General features: G+C 43.2%; 1 non-coding gene across 1 annotated transcript; it reads right to left on the bottom strand.

Moving 5' to 3' along the window:
• Positions 1 to 14363: 14363 nt before the first annotated feature.
• On the bottom strand, positions 14364 to 14436 carry TRNAM-CAU (transfer RNA methionine (anticodon CAU)). The gene has a single exon. It is a non-coding gene; the product is annotated as a tRNA-Met (tRNA).
• Positions 14437 to 24441: the final 10005 nt, after the last annotated feature.

Here is a 24441-nt window from a genome sequence, read left to right as displayed (position 1 = left end):
ATGAAAAAATAGTACATCTCTAAGGGTGCTTAAGCCTTATCTGGAGAACTGTAACTTCAACAGAGAGGTAGGAAATTGAGACCCAGGACTCCAGGAGTTAGGCTGCTATGGAGTGAATAGCTAACCAACTTGCTTCTTCTTGATTCTCTTCATAAAACAGTTATTAACAAAGGAGAATCAAAATCCCTTACTCCTGTAGCAGTGTCCCTCTGGGATACCACACTATCTGGTTGGAGACAGCAGATGAAAAGCAGGTGTGCAGGCTTCAAACTTGGACCTGAAAAGGGCTTCAAACAGTTGTCTATTCAAAAGCAGAAGTCATTTTTGATAGACAAGTGGGAAAAAAGAAAAATGGTACTGGTCTTATTTTTTTGTTTTTGTTTTTGTTTTTGTTTTTACAGGATATGTGTTCTTGAAGAAGGGGTGAAAAATAATAAAACCCACATGTATCAGTGAGCACTTCTTCTCTCCACTTTTCCTGCAAGAGAGTCTTTAAAGATGCGTCTACCATAGCTCTAATCAATGAAAACCAAAGATGTTCAATAAAATCTAATTGTGAAATCCTAATAGAACTTTAAAAACATCTTTCCTTTGGGGTGTCTGGGTGGGTCAGTCAGTTGAGCACCCTGCTCTTGATTTCGGCTCAGGTCATGTTCTCAGGGTTGTGGGATCGAGCCCCAAGTCAGTCTCTGTGCTCAGTGTGGAGTCTGCTTGAGTTTCTCTCCCTCTGCTCCTCCCCCATGCACACATGCACACTCTCTCTCTTTCTCTCTCTCTCTCTCAAATACATAAATAAATCTTCAAAAATATCTTCCTTTGTATAATTCCGTGTAGTAGGCCTATGTTGAATACAAGGCTGATACATTTGCTAGCCAATAATTCTTCAATAAAATAATGATCATAGGACTTAAGCTTTCCCTTGATACAGGAGCCGGATGCCCCTTCAGATCCTGAGGGATTTATTGGTTGATTAGTGAGTTAAGAAAACTGTGGTCAATTCTTCTCTGACTTTTTCACTAAAACATTAAAATGAAGAAAAGTAAATTGGCATTTAAATAAGGCATTTATTTTCTCATATGTTCACTTTAAAAAGGGTTATTTGCGTGCTGCATGTCCCTCACAATGAACTTTTATTGAGTAACTACGAGAAGACATTGCTGGCCTGGGACCATTAGACAAATCGTGTCACGGCCCAGTGTGGGAGAGAGCGGGCCAACCACATAGTGATGAGAGAACAGAACAAAGATGCCATGATGAAAGCAAGTGGCAGAGACCATCTTGTACCACAGGGAGCTACAGAACAGCCAGGGCATCACAATGAGGAGGCTTATTCTTACCCCTCAGTTGCTTGTGAGACTTAAGTGACCTGAGAGAGTTTAGGTCAGCTTCCTAGCATCACAGGGAAGGAAAACGAGATCTAAGTCTGAAACTCACTGTCACAAAACTACTCTAGCTTTAATGGCATCTGCAGGTGGTCGGTTTGAGAAAGGAAATGCCTAACTTCCCTCATCAGGAAATGTAACGGGGCACTTGCTAGTGCATATATTATAATAAAATAGGTAGCTGTTGGAAGGTAGAAGAGGGTCAGTAACGTATGTTCCCAACTGAAAAGGCACTTGGAGATGGAAAAACAAAGTGAGCCACTCTACACTGTTAACAGAGTTTTATTCGGTGTCACCATCAGGTGGACAGAAGATCTATGGCAACTGATACTCTCTGCCCCACCAGGACCTCAAGCCATAGCTTTTATGGAGCGAGGGGCATAGTGATGAGGTCACAGGGTAGTTATCTAAAGGAGCGCTGTCTGTGTATCAGTCATTTCTACTACTAACTTAAAGTGGGCCCTTCTGGACACCACTTTAGGGAAGATCAGAACAAGCCTTCCCATATTCCAGGCAGGGCATATGCTTACCTCCATGGAGCCAGAACACGTAGCCCTGAGGGAGGTCATTGCGTGGGCAGGAACAAGATGGAGGGCCAAAGATGGAGTCTGTGTAGTCAACACTCCCACAGTAGCTCTTTTGGAGACCTTACCTTGTGCTGTATATAATGCTAAACTCTTTATATGCGTTACTTTATTTAACCCCCATAGCAATCCCACAAGGTAGGTACTGTTGTCATTTCCATGGCAGAGATAAGGCAACCGAGCCACAGAGATGTTAATTAATATATCAAAACTGGCAGGGTCTCCTTCAGCATCTTCTCTCTAGACCCTACTGCTGCTCAGCATATTACTAAGAATAATGAATACCTAACGTGATTAAACTAATGGTATCACAAAGCACCTTCTATAACCCAAGGGCTTCTAAGCCTCCTCATAGGACTATACTAAGTAGTATGAAATAAAAGAATGTTCTAGTATGATCAGAAAAGCCAGATCATCTTCAAAGGTTCCTAATAATGGAATTTGAATGACGGTCAAACTACTAATAATATGTGAAAATATCCAGAGGAAGAAGTCAAGGATGGAGGTGTGATTTACTTTTTTCCTTAGACAGCCAAAGTCATCTGACAAAACAAAACCATCCAAACTACAAGTCAAGAGGTCTGACAAGCTCTTCCTGGCTCCTCTGAAATACAATTTTGGCAGCAACTTTTGACAGGACATCCAGTCAAATTCATAAATAGGAGGACATGGATTATTACAAAGAGGACGGGGTTGAGCTCAGACATTTCTTACTTACATCTAAAATAACTAAAAACTTATGATCACTCCTTGAAAATGAATGCCCTGTGGGCTTTTAATTTCTCTCTGTAGGTCCCTCTGCGAGAAAGCAAATAGCAAGGGGAGCCAACCCGTTTCGGTGCAGAAGTATTCCCCGTGGAAGGAACGATGACACAAGAGGCTGAAGGCAAGAACATGTCCAAAACTAGAAGCTTCGATCTTGGGGTGAAGCTGGAGGTTAGTGACTGAGAAGAGATGTGGAGAATGCAGGCAGAGGTGGCTGTGGGTGACTTTATCTGTAGGGCAAGAAGAAGCTATTGAAAGGTTTCAATCAATGATAAGTGAATCTACTCTTTCCCAGGCTGGGTTTAAAGGATTCATGAAGTCATATTTGTAATTTAAACATGAGTATGAAGGAAAAGCAAGGTGTTTCTATCTCTTCTCCCAGACGGTAAATGCAAAACATCATCCATAAGTTCTTGAGGAAAGAAATACCTGGATCTCCTTTTAATGGTGAAAGTATTCCCAGAGGTTTCCTCACAGCAAATCCCAAGAAGCTCAAGTCACAGATCAAAACCCCACATGCTTTTAATGGCAAATCTTGACATATTTATAAACAGCTCTGGAAGAATTACACTTCCAAACACTGGTGTTCATAATTCTCCGTAAAGGGGCAAAACCATCACCAGCCTGTGAACTAATTCTTCTGGAACACCTTGAGTCTCCCCAGGTAACAACCACCAAAGGTTCACGAACCACTCCGAGTGGCAGACTTCTGAGACACGCGGCAAAAGAGGAACCACAGCCTTGATCCAGGGAAAACCATAGAAGATACTGAGCTCCTGAGAGATAAATGGGAAAATCCACTGTCGGAAAACACAGAAGATTAAAACCCAATTCCAGGACCCAGAGGGTCAAGGCACAACATGCCTAGGTACTCACTACTTTGCCAACAGGGACACACAATAGGTACACATGAATCTTCATCTTTCTTTATCCCTTTCTAGCCTAAGGACAAAGATGGATGATTATGACCGTCTCTCTCTGGAACTTCTAATCACTATGCCCGTTCATCCATTCAACAAAATTTATTGAGCTTCTGCTCTGTTCTGGGCACTCCCTTGGGCACCAGAAAAGAGAAATCAATAAAACCTAATCCCTGCCTTTGAATTGCTCACAGTGAGATGGAAGAAGTAGGCAGTTTTAAAATATATCCATATTTGTACCATAGAGTCAGACCTAACAAGCCCTGGAATATACAAGGCTTTATTTGAAACTCTGAGATCTATGTTATCCCCAGAACCAGGGTCAGAATAAAAAATAAACAGGAATTCCCAGCTGCAAAGTCCTACCAAACAATCCCTTTTACCCAGGACAACAGTTAATCTCGAATAGGAAAACAGGAAGCATCCTATTCAAAAATCCTGGCTGAAGGATGTAGGCTGAATATTCATTAGGATGGGGGGTGGAGGGGAGCAGGAGTGAAAAAACAGCAGGAAGCCAGGAACACCCAGGGCAGGAGAATTTCTCCAACTGCTGAGATGTGTTTCCTAGACAGCCTCCCCCAGGAGGGGTGTTGAAATTCTCCTATTGTGAAACTAAATACAGCAATATAACCAGTTTAGATAATAAAATGTTCTTTAGTCCTTGATATGGTCAGTTCACAACTCTAGATCCATTTTCACATGAAGGCATATGACAATAAAAACATCGATTGCTTTCTGTGCTGTCCCCTGAAGTCAGATTAAAGGAGTTTAGAAGCCATATGAAATGATAATTATGATGTCGTGCAGCCAGAGAAGAACACACTTTCTTCTTGCTCGGTCTGTTGCTATTATTAAGCTACTGCTTTCCTGCTATTGATAAGTGCATCTGGCTCTGGGGGAATGGTTTATGGACAGGTCAGCCTTGGGGCCAACTGCCAGAGCGGGGATCATATATGTACAGTAGTGCTATAAGCACCAAACAACGAACAGCTCAAGAAGAATGAATGGTTGTCTTTTTCTCTCTCTTCTCCAAAAAAGGAAGGAAGAAATGCATATTGGCTGTGTAATTAACAGTCAGCCTTATTTCTTCTTTTTTTTTAAAAAAAGTTTTATTTATTTATTTGACACAGAGAGATCCATAAATAGGCAGAGAGGCAGGCAGAGGGGGAGGGGAAGCAGGCTCCCCGCTGAGCAGAGAGCCTCATGTGGGACTCAATCCCAGGATCCTGAGATCATGACCCAAAGGCAGAGGCCCAATCTGCTGAGCCACCCAGGTGCCCCTCAGCCTCCTTTCTGAATTGAGACATGATCACCGAATGCAGCTCCTCCAAGGGCACAGCTTGGGAAATTTTAAAGGTGACCTAAAAAGGGGGGGTTTCGTTTAAGAACTGAAAAATACTTGCTGGCAATATCTGAGTAGAAGCGAAATGCATTTGGCTGTGCCGCATAAAGGAAATCAATGTTCTCTATTAGCTAAATCTGAGGTCATTTGCGTTTGCTTTCCCAGCCCCTGAGAATTTATAAAATCAGACAACCCAATTCTTTGTGAGTGAGTCACCACCTTCTCACCTTCCTACCCCACCGCCCTCCCGCTGCCCGCTCCACCTCCAGCCCACATCCTTTCAGGAGCATGGGAGCTTGGCAGGATGGGCCCTTTGTGTTCCTGCTCTTTCTCCCACATCTTCCTGGGGGAAGGGGCTGGGGCGGGGTGGAGCCAGCCGGTTCCTCAGACTGCCGCTCTCACACCAGAGCCTCTTGTGGGTGTGCAGAGAACACCAGGGCGGAAGGGGGGTTGGGGGAAGGGAATCCTTAGGGGGCAAATGGCACCTCCCCTTTCTCCCTCCCCCACCCCACCCCACAGCAGCCTGCTGGAGGGCATGGTGGGGTGGGCAAGGCTGGAAAGGGGAATTTTGATTCAGGTTTGCATGAATTCGATTTGACTTGAGAATATAGGTCTTCATGGTTTGTTATTTGCTTGTCTTTCAAGTTGCCCCAGCACCTTTCCTCCCTACCACTCTACCCGAGCTCCCCACCACCACACACAAGCCCTTCCTTCCCTTTTTTTAAGATTTTATTCATCCATTAGAGAGAGACAGAGACAAAGACAGAGACAGAGCATAAGCAAGGGGAATGGCAGGCAGAGGGAGAGACAGGCTCCCCGGACCCTGGGATCATGACCTGAGCATGAGGCAGACAGCTAAATTGACCGAGCCACCCAGATGCCCCACGTGCCCTTCCTAAAGAAGAAGGGAGGCAGCCTTTGGGAGGAACAATCAGTGGTCACCTACCCTTATAGCCCAGGGTTTTCTCCCCAGAAAATGAACACACACACAACATGTTTGCAAAAATACTTCAGCTTTGGGTCTCCCCAGTCCTTCCATGGTCTGCTTCTTCAAGTCAGAAATCCACCTCAGAGCTCCCGGGAAGAGCCGGCAGCCAGCCCCTTCTTTGTGTGACCCTGGCAGGCGACACCAGAGGGTCAGGGTCACCTCCAAAATCTGAACTGCTCTCTCTCCCCACCACAGACCCAACCACTTGTGCTGCAGCATGCTTTGCCCTTTATAAAGCACGGCCATATACCTTGTTCCGTTCGAACCCTCTGGAACTTGCTGTGGTTTGTCGTCCCATTTAGAGGTGAGACACGGTGGGGGGGGGGGGGGGTGAATGCATCTTGTCTGAGGTCATAGGCCCAGGGAGAGGGAGCTAGAACTCCCTCTTGACTCCAGGGCTCCCCCCACACCTCACAGCTTATTGTTAGCGTCTCCTATGTTAAACCCCTCATGACTGGGCACTTAAAAGGAGAGTCTGATCCAGATACTTGCCCAAGAATTTGGGAACCCAGGAAGTTCCACAATCAGAGTGAAAATCTTTTTTTTTTTTTTTTTTTTTAAATTTAAAACATTCTTTGGCATTGCAGAGCATGAAAACAAATACTTCCGCATACACGCCCTTCTCTATTGGCAGATTTTCCACAAAGGGGTCCTTCAACATTCTTGTGAGACCAGGCTCACTATTGCCCTTCAGGGCTCCCCGATTTGCTCCCCATTTGTACTCCATCTCCAAGAACAGGGCGTCCGAAATGCCAGAGGCTTAAGTGGTTAGGGGCATGGGATGTGAGGTTGGCAGTTGGCAGACAATTAGTATGTTCCCAGAGTTAACTTTTGTATGTTCCCAGAGTTAACTTTTCCCAGCTTCATAAAAAAAAAAAGAAAGATTTCACAAGAAAGCCATTCCAAATAAATCATCTCATCTCTCTGAGATAGAGTCTCTCCATCTATAGAATAGGCACGACCTGCTTGGCCCTTCTGTATAAAGCAGAAGCTAAGGAAGACAAGGAGCTCTTCCGAGGTCAGAAGGCTTCTGAGTTCCTCAGTGATGGTGAGTGCATTAGTGTCGTAAGTCAGCCTTAACCAAAGACCGTGCACTGAGGCAAGCAAAATGTGTTGTCTCACAGCTCTGTGAGGCTAGAATTAGAGATCAAGGTTATCAGCAAGACCAAGCTCCCTCTGAAGGCACTAGGGAAGGATCCGTTCCAGGCTTTTCTTCTGGCTTCTGGTAGCTCCTTGGCTTGTGGCAACGTAACTTCAGTCTTCATGGGGTGTTCTCTCTGTGTGTGTATGTGTGTGTATGTCTATCTTCTCACGCGGCACCCTTTTTATAAGTTCACTAGTCATACGGGATCAGGGGTCCACCCTACTCCAGTGTGACCTCCTCCTAACTGATGACATCAACAATGGCTCTATTTCCAAATAAGGTCACCAAATAGGTGCTGGGGATCAGGACTTCAACCTATGAATCTGGAGGGTGTACAGCGAACCCCGTGACGGCGAGCGACAGCACAGTTGCCCAGAGAGGGCAGTCCCATGTTGAGTGTCCGAGTCTGTTATCAGTAATGGTTCTCCATCATTTGGAGGCTAGAGGAGGGGGAAGGAAAAAACAAACAACTGGCACCTGCTCAAAGACTGTATGGCTGGGGACCTGCCAGTGTTGGAGTAAGAGTCCGAGAACTGCCGTGCTGCTTCCCAGTAACCAAGGGGAGGTAACCAAATGCCGCTGTGGGGCCTTACGAGACAGCTGGCTGCGTGGGCTGATGGCCGCGACCAAGGCGGGACAGAGCGTGACACCAGGAGGTTTGCAGGTCCCGGTGAGAATGTGACACGGGGCTTCCGAGGCTCAGGCAGATGGCCCGAGCTCGCTGCCTTCACCGTGTGCAGGGGCTGCCCCTCCCCCCAGCGGTGCCCTTCGGACGGATTCCCCGAGGCTGACTCACCTCACCCGCAAGCCCGCACACTGAAATGTCAGCTTTTTATATCTGCGGAAGGTTCTTTCTTTCCAGTAACAGAAACGCTCCCATTCCTGTCAGGAGCCCAGAAGCTTCACATGTTAACATGAATCAGAAGGATGCTGAATGAGCTTGGAGTGAAGGCCGGTGAACCCGAAGCATCGCCCTCACCTGACCCACCACGGTCAAGGCCTTCCCGGTGGGGAGCCCAGGGCAGGGTGCCCCTCTCTCCCTGACGTTCTGGGTGAATGCTGCCGAGCTCTGCCCCTGCTGTCCTCTCTCTGCGCCCCAGGCCGACCCCTCCCTGACGCTCACACGGTCTTTCTCCAACCAAGCCTATGGGAGAGTCTTGTGAGGGTTCCTCCAGATGTCCCCAGGGGAGCCCAGGGAGGGAAAGGGGAACTGGGGTCCTCTGTAGCCTCCACGGGACTAGTGAGATCCTCTCTGTGTGTCTGAGAAAATGAAGAAAGCTTCCTCTCTCCCCACCTTCCCCAGCCCCCAGTCATCCTAGGTCTTTCCAGCAAATCTGCCTCAGTGGGTCATGTACCTGAGGAAAAACCCAGCTGGCTAGGGGTCTGCTTCAGCATCCAGGAAGGCCAGAGGTCAGAGACACTCTAGGGACCACCTCAAACACAGATATGACAGTTCAGCTGTACCCTCTTCTCCCCCCTAACACTTCTCTCTCCATCTCTCTCTCTCTCTCTCTCTCTCTCTCTCTCTCTCTCTCGGCTGGCCTACAGAAAGGACCTTCAGTATACTGGTTGCCATCTGTTGCAAAGCCGAGGTGTTGGAGCCCCCTACGTGTAACGCATCGCTAAGACTATTCTCCAGAAAGTTTCTGCCTGCCAGGATTTGGAGGAACATCAAGAATTAACTCAGTAATTCTACTCCTAAGAACATACTTATTGAAAATAATTCCGTATGCCCACACTACACACACACACACACACACACACACACACACACACACAAGTGTTCACTGGAGCTTTTCTTAGATAATAGGAAAAATTAAAAACCTAAGGGCTAGCATTAGGAAATGATTTTAAAACATTTGTTTTATCCACACAATGAAATAAGAATCGGCTGATTTAAAAACAAATTCTTGCAGATGTTGCAATGTCTTCGGAAGATGCCCACAAAGTAATTATTAAAAGAAAAGGGTAGGCTATGAGACTATATTAAAATAACATTCTCTAAAAGGCTAGTGGTATTTATCCTTAAGTTTTAGTATATGAGTGATTTAGTCTCCTTCTTAAGGCTCTTTTTCCCCCTTTTTCTTTTTCCTTTAGGCTTTTCTGTATTTTCTAAGTTTTCTATAATAAGTAAGTGTTATATTTATAAACAGAGAAAACCAACAATAATGGACGCATAAGAACCTACGTCTCGTTCTTTCCGTGAGACCCTCCCACCGGGTCCCTGGGCCTTGTGTGGTGGAATTTCTCCACTTCTTCCTGTGTCTCCCTAAGAAGTAAACAGGCTGGATCCAATACCTAGCCAAGGTCAACCTTGCTTTTCTTCACTAAAGCAAGTCGCTCTGGCTAAATTCCTCCCCTCATTTCTCCTCCCGATACCCTTGACACTCCTGGCTCCAACACAGAGAATCTCCCATATGTGGCAAGCAGGAACCTGGTCTTTGCCCCTTGGCCCTGCAAGGTTCCCTTTGTCCTAGCCAGAGCGACATTTCCCCAGAGAGAGCAAGCAAAGGAGGGAGGGAGAGACAGAGACAGAGGAGAAAGGGGGTGGGGGGGACAGAAGCTGACTGATCTGGCCTTCGGCCATCTTGGATGGATTTTGTCCCGTTCAGACAGGACGAATGAGGAACACAGGCCCATTCCTTCCCACATGTTTGGAACCCTGGCCCCGAGCCCTGAGTCCAGCATTCCATTTATCCTTTTTGTGGGCTGAACAGATGAAATTGCTTTAGCTGAAGAAAGTGGCATGAATTTACGTATGTATTAGATTCACAAGATGCATCCATCATACCGGCCCTTGGACCGAGTGGAATCATGAAGCAAGTGCACATTCAAGCAGACATCTGAGTGCCAGGCGCTCCTGTCTCGGGGCCAACAGGGTGGGCAGTGCAGCCCCCTCTCCGTGCACATGGGTAGGGGGCTGCTGCCCTGGGCCGCTCCCCTTCCTACCTGTAGCAATGCTCCTGAGACCCCATAACTGGCAAGAGGAAAGGCTGGTCCCTGGGAACTTCACTTGCCTTCTTGCCGCCGCTGTGAGACCCGGGCCCGAGGCTCGTCTCAGAGCTTGGCCGTTCTCACATCCCAAGCGGACAGCGTGAGACTCGTTAAGATAACCCGTCCCGGGGCGCCTGGGTGGCTCAGTGGGTTAAAGCCTCTGCCTTCAGCTTGGGTCATGATCCCACCTGGGATCAAGCCCTGCATCGGGCTCTCTGCTCAGCGGGGAGCCTGCTTCCTCCTCTCTCTCTCTGCCTGCCTCTCTGCCTACTTGTGATCTCTCTCTGTCAAATAAATAAATAAAATTTAAAAAAAAAAAAAAAGATAACCTGTCCCAAAGGCAGTTCTTGACGTGCTTCTTCCGTCTCTGCCCACAAACCCTGCCCTCCCCGACCCTTACCCATTTAACAAAGAACTCAACCTTGTTTCGTCTCTCACCTGTTCTAAGACATCTTAGGCTGAAATGCCACAGGGTCCTTCTGTGATGAATATTAATATTAAACCTCTCTCCCACCCAGCACCAGGATCTCCTCCAGAACTCAGAAGGGAGCCCCCTGTCCCCCACCACCACCACCACCACCACCACGGAGCCCTCCAATTCCCCATTTTCACACCCCCAGATGGCTGCATTCCTCGCTTAGCAGACAGAGGCAGTGTGTTAACGTGTCCCCACCTGAGACAAAGAAAGGAGCCTTTGTTATACCTGCAAGATCTGAAATATTATCACCATTTAATTACTGACTCTCCCAAGCCAGCTTCTTGGCAGCAGGCACTCCTTCAGTTAAATAGGCTTTTAAGTTTTCCCAGGGAGGCTGCATCAGAGGTAATTTGTGAATAGAGACTAATTTGGGGTGTTGCTGCTGGTATAAAAAGGTGGCTCCAAGGGAACAGAGACTTACAAGACAAACAGGTGAAAGGTTAGGCATTTCCCTTAGGCACAGAGCATCTTTTGGAAAGGGCCGCTCCTCTCAGATTCAAGGTCTAGGGCACAAACCGGTGAACTGTATTATTAACTGGCCCAGATTTCAGTTCTTTTTCTTTTTCTTTTCTGTATCCCTCCCTCCCTCTCTCTCTTTTTTTTTCCCAACACGAGGAGAGCTGGGTCACATTCATTATGCCTTGGGTTGCCGGGAATTGTCTCTGGGTTGTGTGCTGAGGCAGAAGGACAACTTGACTTCAGTCTCCTGGTATGTGCAGCAACCAGGAGTGTCTGCTTGACCCTGAAAGGTGTCAGAAGCTTTCAGATTCTACAGTGTCGCTCCGTCTGCAAATAGTATCAAGTGTGCCATACCGGAAAGGACGACATTCCAGGCAAAAATGGCCCAGACTTTGGAAATGGGAACCCTGATTTGCAGCAAGCATTAATGGGACCGTGGGAACTCAGACGCAGCTCACACTGCCAGGACGTTTCTACCTGTTTGTGGTTAGGTCGCAACCCTGCCGTTTCCTTACGACATTCTTCATGGAACATCTCGATTACGGGTTGCTTTAATGCTCCCAGCTGGAGCAGTTCCCCAGTAGTACTCAGTTTTGGCCACCTAGATTGGGGAGAAAATCAGCCCAAACAAGTCAATGAGATCACTGACCTTACCTGAAGTCAGCAGACTGGGGCTAACACCCATATGTCCCGCTTATATTATATTATATTATATTATATTCATCTTAATATTATTATTATAATTGGGACACAAATGACATATAACACTGTGTAAATGTAAGGTGTACAACATGTTGACTTCATACATTTGTATATTGCAGTGTGATTAACTATACCTCTGTCCATCACATAATTATTTTTTGTGGTGAGAACAATTAAGATTTAGAGTCTTAGCAACTTTGAAGTTTATGATACAGTAATTGACCACTGTAATCCCCAGGCCACGCATTAGCGCTCCAATAAGTATTTTATTTAAGATTTTATTTATTTATTTGACAAAGAGACAGAGATCACAAGGGGGCAGAGAGGGAGCGGGGGAAGCAGGCTCCCCGCTGAGCAGAGAGCCCTATGCGGGGCTCGATCCCAGGACCCTGGGATCATGACCTGAGCTGAAGGCAGAGGCTTTAACCCACTGAGCCACCCAGGTGCCCCAATTATTTATCTATTAATTGCAAGCTTGTACCCTTAAATGATATCCTCTGGATTCCCGCAACCCCAACCCTGCTAACCACCCTTCTGCTCTTTGTTTTTACCAAGTTTACCTTTTTAAAATTCCACATATAAGTGATATCATATGGTATTTGTGTTTCTCTGTCTGACTTATCTTACATAACATTATGCCCTCAGGGTCCATCCATGCTGTGGCAAATGGCAACATTTCCTTCTTTGTCACGACTGAATAATATTCCATTATGTGTCTTCCGATGGCATATACAGCATCCTAGTCTCCAAGTTAAGGATAATTGTAGCTTGAAAGTTCTATCATTAGAAGTCATTCTTGGAGGGGCACCTGAGTGGCTCAGCTGGTTAAGCATCTGCCTTCGGCTCAGGTCATGATCCAAGCGTGTTGGGATCAAGCCCCACATCGGGCTGCCTGCTCAGTGGGAAACCTGCTTCTCCCTCTGCCTCTGCTGCTCCCCTACTTGTTCCCTCTTTCTCAAATAAATGAATCTTAAAAAAGAAGAAGAAGAAGAAGAAGAAATCATTCTTAGAGCACCATTTGCTTCAAAACTCTAGAAAAGCTAATGAAATTATAAAAACAACAAAGAAAACATATGGTGAGGTCAGGGGAACGTGGTCAAATGTGAACTGGGTGAACTCTGCAGACAGAAATCAATGATAATACAACCACAAAAGAAAAAAAAAAAGGGGGGGGGGGGGGAGAGAATACACATCACCATGATGGCAAAACTTCATTTTTTAAAAAAATGAGATAGGTCATTACCTCACTATTTTTACCTCCTTAAAATGCATACATCAAGATGATCTGTTACATGCATTCTTCCATTGTCAGACCCAAAGTGACCATGCTTTGTGAACGCGTGTGTTCGGAAAGCGCTCAGGTGTAGGTGAGGGTGTGAGCGGACAGACATAAAGAAACATAGTTCGAGTCAAGAAGAAGGTTTAGGCATGCGTAGGGACATTATCTACGCACCCTGAGAGGCCCTGAGGAGAAAAGTGAAGTGGGAGGTTTGGGGCCCCTCTGCTTAGAGAATTGCCCCACTCAGAATCCTGGACGTTTCGTTTATTTCGTCCTGACATCGCCTTCTTGGTTCCGGTGTCGAAAACACCGTGTGGTGGAGGGACTCTCTGCGCACCGCCTGGAGAGGGCTCGTGTGTGTTTGTGCTCAGGGCGACGTCCTGATCCCAGCGTGTCTGTGTCCGCGTCAGCAGCTTTGCTGGGATCCTGCAGCGTCTGCGCGGTCGTTCTGTTTTTGAAGAGATGGGCAGCTGCTGGACAACGGTGCCACACCCTGTCATCTCCAGGCAATGCAGGTAACCGTTCTCTAAAGGAAAAACCAGTGCCCTTCTCTGAGTCCCTCTCCTCACTCGGAGAACATCGGTTGTTGGACCACTCGCTCCTTGCCAAAATCTGGGAGAAGTGTCTCACACTTACTCTAGTAGATCAGTATCACTTAGTGTGTTCAGCTCACCTGGACAGTTACTTGTTAGTAACACCTAACCACTGAGGTGTTCCCGTCCACATTTTACAAACATAGAATGAGTCTTTAAAAGTTAAACAAAACAGGGGCGCCTGGGTGGCTCAGCGGGTTAAGCCGCTGCCTTCGGCTCAGGTCATGATCTCAGGGTCCTGGGATCGAGGCCCGCATCGGGCTCTCTGCTCAGCAGGGAGCCTGCTTCCTCCTCTCTCTCTGCCTGCTTGTGATCTCTCTCTGTCAAATAAATAAATAAAATCTTTAAAAAAAAAAAAAAAAAAAAAAGTTAAACAAAACAGGAAAAAACTTCGTTCCAGGTCACTGGTAAGTAGTGTCAGACCTGAGATGTGGAGCTGTTCTTTTAAGTTCAAAACTCTTTTCTTTTTTTTTTTCTTTTCTTTTTTTTTTTTTTTTTTTTTTTTTTTTTCCAGTTCTTGGGAGAGCAGACAACTTCCTTCTGGCGCTGGCTTGCATCCCTTCTGTTTCAAATGAGGTTGAATGATGTACGTGTGGATTTAGACCTTTACCCACAGATGCCTTCGTGGGGGACATCCTTGCATCTGCCTCGCCACATGGGGCCTCTAAACACCTTTGCTTGAAGTTTTTATTATTTTCTTCAAATACCCTTTTATAGCACAACAAAATAGCTGTGCCCTCTCTGAGGCTCGAACTCAGGACCTTCAGATTATGAGACTGACGCGCTGCCCGCTGCGCTAAGAGGGCTCTGGGGATAGCATTCAACATGAGGAATAATGCCTCTTCAAGTGGTAAACTCCTTAAAGAGAGAGGTATCCGCTCATCTATGTAGTTCAATACAATGATTGAGTGGATTTATAATAGTGTTCAAAAATGTTCTTTTCCCACATACCCTCCCACAGCAGTAGATTCCTAAGTAATCTGGAAGATAACTCAGCAAATGATGCATGTACTTTGGAAAAACAAAAAGACCTCATTCTGTTAATTGTAGCCCATAAGCAAAAGAACCAAAATGTGATGAGGCCCATCTAAAAGAGTAGGTGTATAAACATATAAATATTAACAAAAATTAAGCACTTGTCTACTTTGGTACAACTATCACTTCTTCCTTGGGTATTGGAAACTTATCCATTCTAGAAAAGCCAGAGTCAAGGTGTAGACAGTTGAGTTGAAAAATTATTGAACAAGACTTATCAGTGGAAATAGAGTAACGAATGTACCTATCTGTGGCCACTTCTTCCTGAGGCCTCCAGAAATAACAATAAAAAGATCTTGAAAGGCATAAATTCAAAGGACAAATCGAGAAAGAGAAAGGACAATAGCAATAAATTTGGAAGGTGGAAAATAATGTCATGGAAACCGTGTCTTCCTTTGTAGAACCTTCCAGAAACTCAGGAGCTGGTAGCGCCAGATACTTCTGAAAGTGGAGGTAAACATGGAGCTAAAGACAGAAAACTGGTCTAGTGAGTTTGTTGAAAAACTAGGGAGGCCCCTGGGTGGTCTTCCCAAAGCTGAACACCAGGCAGAGTCTCCTGCCCTCACCAGGAAAAGACAGGAAGTATATTCTCCAAAGGGTAATACGGAAAGTCTCTGGACAAGAGATACCAGGCCCACTGAGGATGGGGAGCCACTCTGGAAATGCAGCCACATACCAGGATAGAACTTCTCTAGCCTTTTCCCGTAGTTGGCTCCCCAAATACAGGAAGTCAGGATTGGACTTCTGCTTAAAAGTTCATACTCTGCGGGATATGACCAGCTCAAGACAGGGAGGAAGAAACAAAGGGTACGAAAATCAGGAATCTCCTCAGAGAAAACAGTGCAGCAAAATGACCCTACAAAGAAGACCACCCGTGAGCACAGAGCTGTAGCAATCAGCTGTTTCATACCTCATGCATAAACATGAGTAGAAAGTCGAGGATCACCAGACATTTGAGGAAATCATATAAAATAAAATACAAAGACTTAAACAACCTGTATTTTAAAAGAACTTGGAGGAAACAAAGATTATATAGGGGTAAGAAAAAAGTGTTTAATTAAATCAATATTCTTGGAGAGATAAGATACATTTGGATCCATAAAGCAAGAATAGATGATATAGAAAGTGAAAATTTGGGATACATAAATTGCATTTTATTCATACAATAGAGTTACCTAAGGCAATGAGACTGAATAATTATTGCCGTGTGTCATGATGAATCTCACAAACATGATACAGAAATTTAAAAAGCCAGACACACACACAAAAGTATATATTCTGTGATTCCACCTATATGACGTTACCACAAAAGGCCACAATGTTGAGATTTAGCATGATGGTTACTCTGGAGAGGGTGTGGAGAAAATCTTTTCAGTTTCCCATACAAAAATAAAAATAAAACAAGTGTTATACAAAGATCGGGAGTTGGAGTAATACTGAATTTCTCAACAGCAACTAGAAACTATAAGATAATAAAGCAATTCCTTCAAATTTCTGAAGGAAAGTGATGTCCATATCCTGGAAATCATCAATTACTTGTGAAGTTCCACTGATGATATTTCCAAACATCCAAGGTCTTTCAAGATTTACCTTCCTTTTACCTTTGTTCAGGCAAGCAACTGGAAGCTCTCAGGAGCTAGATACACCAGAAATATACCCACGGAAAGAGACAGAAGGGATCCAGGAAATAGATGCACCAGTGGAAGAAAGAAGCAATGAGAAGTCCCAAGATGATGGCCAAGGGGGAGTGAGCCCAAGGTGACAGGTAAACAGCAAGCCTAGAGAGCCACAGTACAGTTATGTCCTTGAGATTCATTGACCCACCACACAGAAGAGACTTACACAATTAGGGAAAGTTTAAGATTAAACATATGTATATTAGATACACGTACTACTGTAAGTATGTATAATTAAATTGCATACGTGTAGTATTGTGACGAATATATTCATCACATTATGAAGCAAAATGTAAATAAGAAAGGATGAAATAAAAAATACAAATAAGAATCCTGTCATGTTCTCCCCTTACCCTGGTTAATATCAGACACCCCTCTTGCTTGTACCCCACAGTGCACCCCTCATATAAGTGATAACTTCCTTGTGGTAGGTGATCAGATTAGCCAGGGAAGATGGTGCCTTGAGGAAATGGGTCACAGAGAAGGTAAATGTGGACACCTGGGAAAGAAGACCAAACACTGGCAAGCCAGCCTCGGCTCACTCCAACATGAGGCCCTAGCACCTCAAAAGACCTGGATCAGAGAATCATAAACTCCCAGAGAAAGCAAATACTTTTAAGACCATCTCAGTTACAGTGCTCAGTTTACCAAGGAGAACAATATAATACTTCAGAATCTTGCCTAAATCTAGTTCTAAATCCATTTAACATATCTACAGTTTATGGATGCCCAAATGAATGTATGAAAAATAAGTAGAAAGAAAAAATATATATTTTTTAATTTTCAAGTAATCTCTACACCCAACATAGGGCTTGAACTTATGATCCTGAGATCAAGAGTCATGTGCTCTACCTACTAGGCCAGCCAGGCACCCTGCAAACCTAAAGAAATCTTAACGTGTGTTTAATTTCTTGTCCTCATTGTCTTCCACTGCCTAACTGGGCTGCCAACTCTCTTGTTTGCCAGGATCCAGAATATGTGCTTTCTGGATCAATGCCTCTGCAGTTCCTGTGTAGGCTCTAAGCTGGAGCTGGGCAGTTTCTTCAGAAAATACCCTCAGGGTTCCTGGATGGCTCAGTCAGTTAAGTGGCTGCCTTCTGCTTGGGTCATGATACCAGGGTCCTGGGATCGAGCCCCGCATCAGGCTCCTTTCTCTTTGGAGAGCCTGCTTCTCCCTCTCCCCCTGCCTGCTGCTCTGCCTACATGACCTCTCTCCCTCTATCTCTCTGTCAAATAAATAAGTAAAATCTTTAAAAAAAGACAGAACATCCCCTGAAATATTTTGAAGAGCTTCACAGAGCCCTTGTTATCTAATAAATAGACCAAAAATCTGACTGCAGGCATGTTTTCTTTCTCTGTTCCATCAAAGGAAAGTAAAGATGAAAAGACTTTTTCTAAGTGCTTATGTCTTATTAGGACATTTTTAAAGTAAATAGCTTTAGTCATAAATGTTAGAGGCAATCTGCCTAAAACAGAAGTATATTTAATCGGCTAGATTTAATAAATTCCAATTTACAAATTGAACTCATTGGCCATAATTGCTTGCAACAGTTGGCTGTAAACAGAGAGATTAGCATAATTGTGATTGCCACTCCTATTAGCATTTATAAATATAATTAGAGCCAAGTATTGGGCTGTGCTGGAAAGATGCCACTGAAATTTCTCTTGTGAGGATGTGAGAAACCCATGTTCCTCCACCAGGAGGCAACATCTGATTAAGGGATGGATTGGTTCTTTGACCTTTCACCTCTCAGTGTCTCATTTTCCATCCGCAAAACACTGTGTTTAAATATGCATTGACTATGCATGAAAAGGGGACTGGTTGAGGAATTCCACTCAAGATGGAATAAAAAGGAGAGATTTTGCCTGCTGCCTGAGAGAAACAGACACACACACACAAAAAAAACCAATTTGGAGAGCTCTACTATTGCCCCAGCTTACTACCTCCAGAGAGTTTCTAAGCTGTGACATAGGAAGAGGGGCCCAGGCAGAGCCTGGTGGACTCCCCAAGGTGAGGAGATTCAGGAGGGAGGCCAGGGAGACTAGGCGACTGGAGTGCACAGATAGAGCACCAGGCCAGAGATAGTGACACCAAGAGAGCATGCTGGTGATCTGGAGGGGGTCCTCTTGAGCTTTCAGCAGAGTTCTCATCCTTACACACATGTGAACCTATTACCTAATGCCCAAGGAAGAAACAATTTGATAGGATCAGGTAAAAGCACCCAGCACTCTCACAGGGCCAAGAACATAGCCCATTCTTACAGTCAGCCTGGAAAAAATTCAGATTTAGCAGGACACTGGACAGAATACTCATGAAGGTTGTGCCTCAGCAGTGGCAAATATTTATACACAAACCAAACACTGACCCAGATCCACCTCATAAATCAGAAAATAGATCTGAAGAGCTCAAACTATTTCCAAGTAATTTAATGGCATCCCAAAGCAAAGCTCAAGAATGGCTATAGAAAAACAAAATATCTTATATCCAACAAGGTAATAACACAATGACTGGCATCCAATCAAGGATTGCCAGACATTCAAAGTATAAGGAATATGTAACCCATAGCGAGGAGAACAATTGGTCAATCAAAACTGACTCAGAACTGAAATAGATATTAGGATATTAGCTATTAGACAAGAATATTAAACTGTTGTTATAACCGTATTTCAGATATTAAGAAGGTTAACTATAAACATAAGAAGGTTTCCAGATAAGCATACCCAAATTGAACTTCTAAAGATGAAGACTGAAACATCTGAAATGAAAAATAAACAGAAGAGATTAATAGTGGATTAGACTTCGCATAAGAAGACATTCATAAATTTGAGGGGCACCTGAGTGGCTCAGTCAGGTAAACATCCAACTCTGGATCTCAACTCAGGTCTTGATCACATGGTTGTGAATTCAAGCCCTGCACTGAAAAAAGAAAGAAGGAAGAAGAGAAGGAAGGAGGGAAGGGACGTAAGGAAGGAAAGAGGCAAGGGATGGATGGAGGGAGGAAAGAAAGAAATGAAAGAAAGGAAGAAAGAATGCGGATGTCAGTAAACTTGAAAATGTGACAATAGAAACTATGCAAAATAAAACCCAAAGAGAAAAAAAAAAAAATCTGGAAAAAATGGAGAGTATCACGTGGCCTAATGTATGAGTAAGTGGAGTTGCCAAAAGAGAGATGATGAAACAAATATTTGAAGAAAAATAAGCCCAAAAATATTCCTAATTTAATTAAAATTATAAACTCACAGATCCCACTTCAACCAATCCCCAAGCAAAATAAGCATGAAGAAAATTACATCAAGATCTGCCATAATCAAATTGCTGAAAAACCAATGATAAATGGAAAATTTAAAGGCATCTAGAGAAAGGGATAAGATTATTACACAAAGAGACACAAAGATAAGGGTGGGAGCCGAGTTTTATCAGAAACAATGTAGACGAGAAGATATCTTTAAAATATTGAAAGACAAAACTGCCAAAAAAAAGTTTATGCCCAGGGACACCTGGGTGGCTCAGTCAGTTAAGCGTCTGCCTTTGGCCCAGGTCATGATCCTGGGGTCCTGGGATTGAGTCCCACATTGGGCTCCCTGCTTGGTGAGGAGCCTGCTTCTCCCTCTACCTGCTGTTCCCTTTGCTTGTGCTCTCTCGCTCTCATTCTCTCTCTCTGACAAATAAATAAATAAAATATATATTTTTTAAAGTTTATGCCCAGCAAGAGCATCTCTCAAAAATGAAGGTAAAATAAAGATGTTTTTAGACAGACAAAAACTGAAAGAATTTACCAGCAAACCCACACTACAGGAAATTGTAAAGAAAAGTCTTTTGGGCAGAAGCAAAAGAAGACCAGATGAAATCAGTACAGATCTACATAAATGAACAAAAAGCTCCAGAGATGATTAATATTTTTTTCTGATTAAATCTTTTTATATGATTATTATTTGTTTAAACAAAAATTCAAACAATGTATTATGGGGTTTATAATATATGTATAGGTAAAATATGTGAGAGCAATAGCATAATAACCAGGAGAGGGAGGTGGAAATTTTCTATTCTAAGGTTTTTACATGCATGAAGTGGTAGATAATCATTTAAAGAAAGACAGTGGTAAGTCAGAGCTGTGTACTATCTTATACACTGTATACACCATATTTTAGCAGCCATTAAAATAACAAAGCAAATACTTATAGTTAAGAAGCCAACAAAGGAGGGTAGATGGAAGCACAAAGAAATCAGTTAATCCAAAAGATGGCCAAAAATAGGACAAAGTGGATGAAGAAGACATGGAACATATAAAAACAAATAAGATAATAAACTAAACTTAACTATATCAATAATCACATTAAATGTAAATTATCTAAACAACTCTAATTAAAAGACAGAGATTGATACATTGAATGAAAAAAACCAAGTTGCAAATGAATGTTATCCATAAGAAGTGTGCTTTAAGTATGAAGTATTAAGTGTGAAGACACAGGTCAAAAGTGAAAGGATATGAGATGATACGCTATGCTAATACAAGTCAAATGAGATCTGGAGTGGCGCTATAAATAACAGAAGCACATAATAATAGAACTACAACTACACGAAACAAAAACTGACAGAAGTACAAAGAGAAATAAACCCAAAATTATAGTCATAAATTTCAATAATTATCTCTCAATAATTGATAGCACAAGTAAAAAGAAAACCAGTAAGCATATCGAAGACTTAAAAGTCCTTCTTAACTAATTTGATATTATTGACATTTATAAAACACTCCACCTAAGAATAGCAAGATCCACATTATTTTTAATTACCAGATCATTTACCAAAATAGACCATATTCTGAACTATAAAACAAATTACAATACATTTTTAAATGTTCAAGTTATATAAAATATATAAATGTTCCAGCTATATAAAGAATATAAAGTATTCTCCAGTCACAGTGGAATTAAATTAAAAATACCCTGTGGAAATAATCTCTGGAAAATCACAAATTTTTGCCTAATGGAAATGAAATAGTACACTAATAAATACTAAATGAATTAAAGAAGAAATAAAAAAAGATATTAGAAAATATTTTCAGTGAAATGAAATAAAAAATTTGTGAAATGCTCTTAAAGCAGTTCTTGAGGGAAACTGATGGTACTAAATGCTATATAGTTAAATCAATTACCTCAACTGCTACCTTAAAAAAACTAGAAAAAAGAAGACCAAATTAAATGCAAATTTATATGAGTCTTTGAGTTTGCTTAACACTTAAGGATTTTTTATGATAGCTTCTTTAAAGTCCTTTTCAGAAAATTCCAATATTATATCATCTTATCATTGGTGTCTGTTGATTGTCTTTTCCCAAGAGTGGAGGTTTCTGTAGTTCTTTATATGACAAGTAATTTGGGTTCATGTCCTGGACATTTTGACTATTATGCTATAAGACGATCTTATTTATATCTGCTAGTTTCATAGTACTTAGAATTCTGGGTTCCTCCCCAATCTGCCTGCTGATTCATTTTTCAGAGCTCTCAAAGCGCTGTTCTTGCATTCCGTCCAAGTTTTATAATTGAGCTCAATAGGAAATAGATGTGTGTTAATTTCACATGATCCACAGACTTCTAAGATTAGTCCCAAGATCCTTGCCCCTCGTGTAGATGCCCTTATAATGCCTCCCATCCCCTTCAGTGTGAGCAGAATTCATAAATATGATGGAATATCACTCCCATAGTTATGTGACTTTTTTTTTTTTTTAATTTTTTTGGTATAGTCCTATAGTTCTTTGAATTTTTTTAAGTAAGCTCTAGGCCCAGCTTGGGGCTTGACCTCACAACCCCAAGATCAAGAGTTTCATGCTCTACCAACTGAACTAGGCAAGCTCCCAGATTATGTTATTTTGTATAGCACTAGGGATCTTACAAATGTAATTAAGGTCCCTAATCAGTTGACTTTGAATTAATCAAAAGAGGTGATTAGATCAAGATGTTCCTGATCTGATTCAATGAGCCCTTAAAAGCTGTCGAAGAGGTTCAAAGCCAGAAAGGCTCTCTGGCTAACCTTGAAGATGCAGCTAGAATGCAGCTGAATTTGGCAAAGCTGCAAGGAAATGAATCCTGCCGGCAGCATCTGAGCTGAAAAGAAGCCCTCAAGCCTCAGATGAGACCACAACCCCCACTGTCACTTTTTTTTTTTTTTTAAGATTTTTAGTTATTTATTTGATAGACAGAGATCACAAGTAGGCAGAGAGGCAGGCTTGGCTCGGGGGGTGGGGGGTGGAATGCTCCCCACTAAGCAGAGAGCCTGATGTGGGGCTCGATCCCAGGACCCTCAGATCATGACCTGAGCAGAGGCTTAACCCACCGAGCCACCCAGGCACCCCCAGGTGTCATTTTAATTGCAGACTTGTAAGATCCTGTGAGCAGAGGGCTCAGATGAGCCCTGCCTGGGCTTCTGACTTAGAAAAAACTGGGAAATTAACCCAGTCAGCTGTGTTGCTTTGAGTCTCTGTGTCGGTGATAATCTGTTCCACTACAAGAATCTAACGTACTTTTTCCTACCTGCAGCAGTGTTGGAAACAACGTGCCTGTTCTCTATGAGCAAATGTTATTCCAAAAGCGTTGATTATTTCTCAATATGTTTTTAGCTAAGTTCTTTGTTGGGTTTTCTTCCTCTGAATTCCCAGGATAGTATTAGAGAACTATCTCAATATTTCAGATCTGCTCCTTATCAACTTTCTGGCAGAGTTCATTGTAGCAATTGATCTGTGTGTGACCGTAATCTGCTTTGTTCCTTTCCTTCCTTTTGCTCCTCTTGGCTCATCAAGCTCAATGAGTTTTAGGGAAGAAAAGCTAATCTTACTAGATTATTGTATTAATTATTATGACATGAATCACCCAATAAGGACTAATAGCAAGGTTGGTATAATTAATAAACTAGAAGTAGCCATTTCCAGTCACCCATCAGCCGAGTTATCATGCCAAGTTAAGATCACCATGAACTGACAGGTTTATTTCCCCCTAAATTTAACAGTTGTCAAAAAAAAAAAAAAAAAAAAAGCATGATCTCCTGGTGATAGACGAGAGAGGAGTCATACCCACCTAATCCACATATGGGGGGACACGAGACACATAGAAACAAGACAGCATTATCTTTTGGGACATTCCTTGAGAAAAAAATCTCTAATCAAATATTTGGGAAATACTAAATACAAACAGGCACCTCTTCTAGATCCACAACACTTAGTAAAGACAATCCAAGACCTGATTAACTTGGTTGATGCCAGCATTTCCCAAATTTATGAATAATGTATTCTGTCCAGGTTTTATAGTTGAGTTCAGTGGGAGGCAAACAGAGGTGCGCGTTTAATTCACATGCTAGGTAGGATCATTTCTTTGGCGCACCGATTATTCCCTAGAAACTCAAATGTTTTTGCATGGAAAATATTTTGGGAAATGTGGACCTACAAATTTTAATTGATTGTGTTCTTTTATCCTGTCCCCTCTTTCTGATGATATTCCTCTCTAGGTCAAGTGTTGATATGTGAATTGGTGGAAAAAATTCCTAGTGTAACTATTCTCAAATGGAAATAGCTCTCCCAACCTCACTTCAAGCTGCGGTAAAGCACTGATGCTCCAGACATAAAATGCATCCTCACGGGATGCCTGGGTGGCTCGGTCGTTAAGTGTCTGTCTTCAGCTCAGGTTATGATCCCAGGGCCCTAGGTTGAGCCCCACTTCGGGCTCCCTGCTCAGCGGGGAGCCTGCTTCTTCCTCTGCCTCTCCCCCTGCTTGTGTTCATGATCGCTCTCTCTCTCTCTGACAAATAAATAAATAAAATCTTAAATTTAAAAAAAAAAAAAGTCAGTTAAAATGCATTCTGTGAAACTCAAAACTGTCCCACCAAAGCATTCACCAGACATTTGCTAGGAACAGACTTTGTGCTAGGCTCAGTGCATTCCTAGCACGCCAGCAGGAGCCAGGTTCACAGAGGTGTGGCCCCAACTCCCAGAACCCCCAGAGGCTCGGGGTTGGGGGCATAGGGTAGATGATGAGCAGCCCAGCTGGAAAGTGACATTCAGCTCCAGTACGGAGACCCTCACAGGAGGTGGTGGGGGTGAGAGCTTCCCTGACTCT

The sequence above is a fragment of the Mustela nigripes genome, chromosome 18, assembly GCF_022355385.1.
Source record: "Mustela nigripes isolate SB6536 chromosome 18, MUSNIG.SB6536, whole genome shotgun sequence".
NCBI lineage: Eukaryota > Metazoa > Chordata > Mammalia > Carnivora > Mustelidae > Mustela > Mustela nigripes.
Note: the sequence above shows the minus strand (reverse complement) of the source record. Positions and strands in the feature narration are given on the sequence as shown.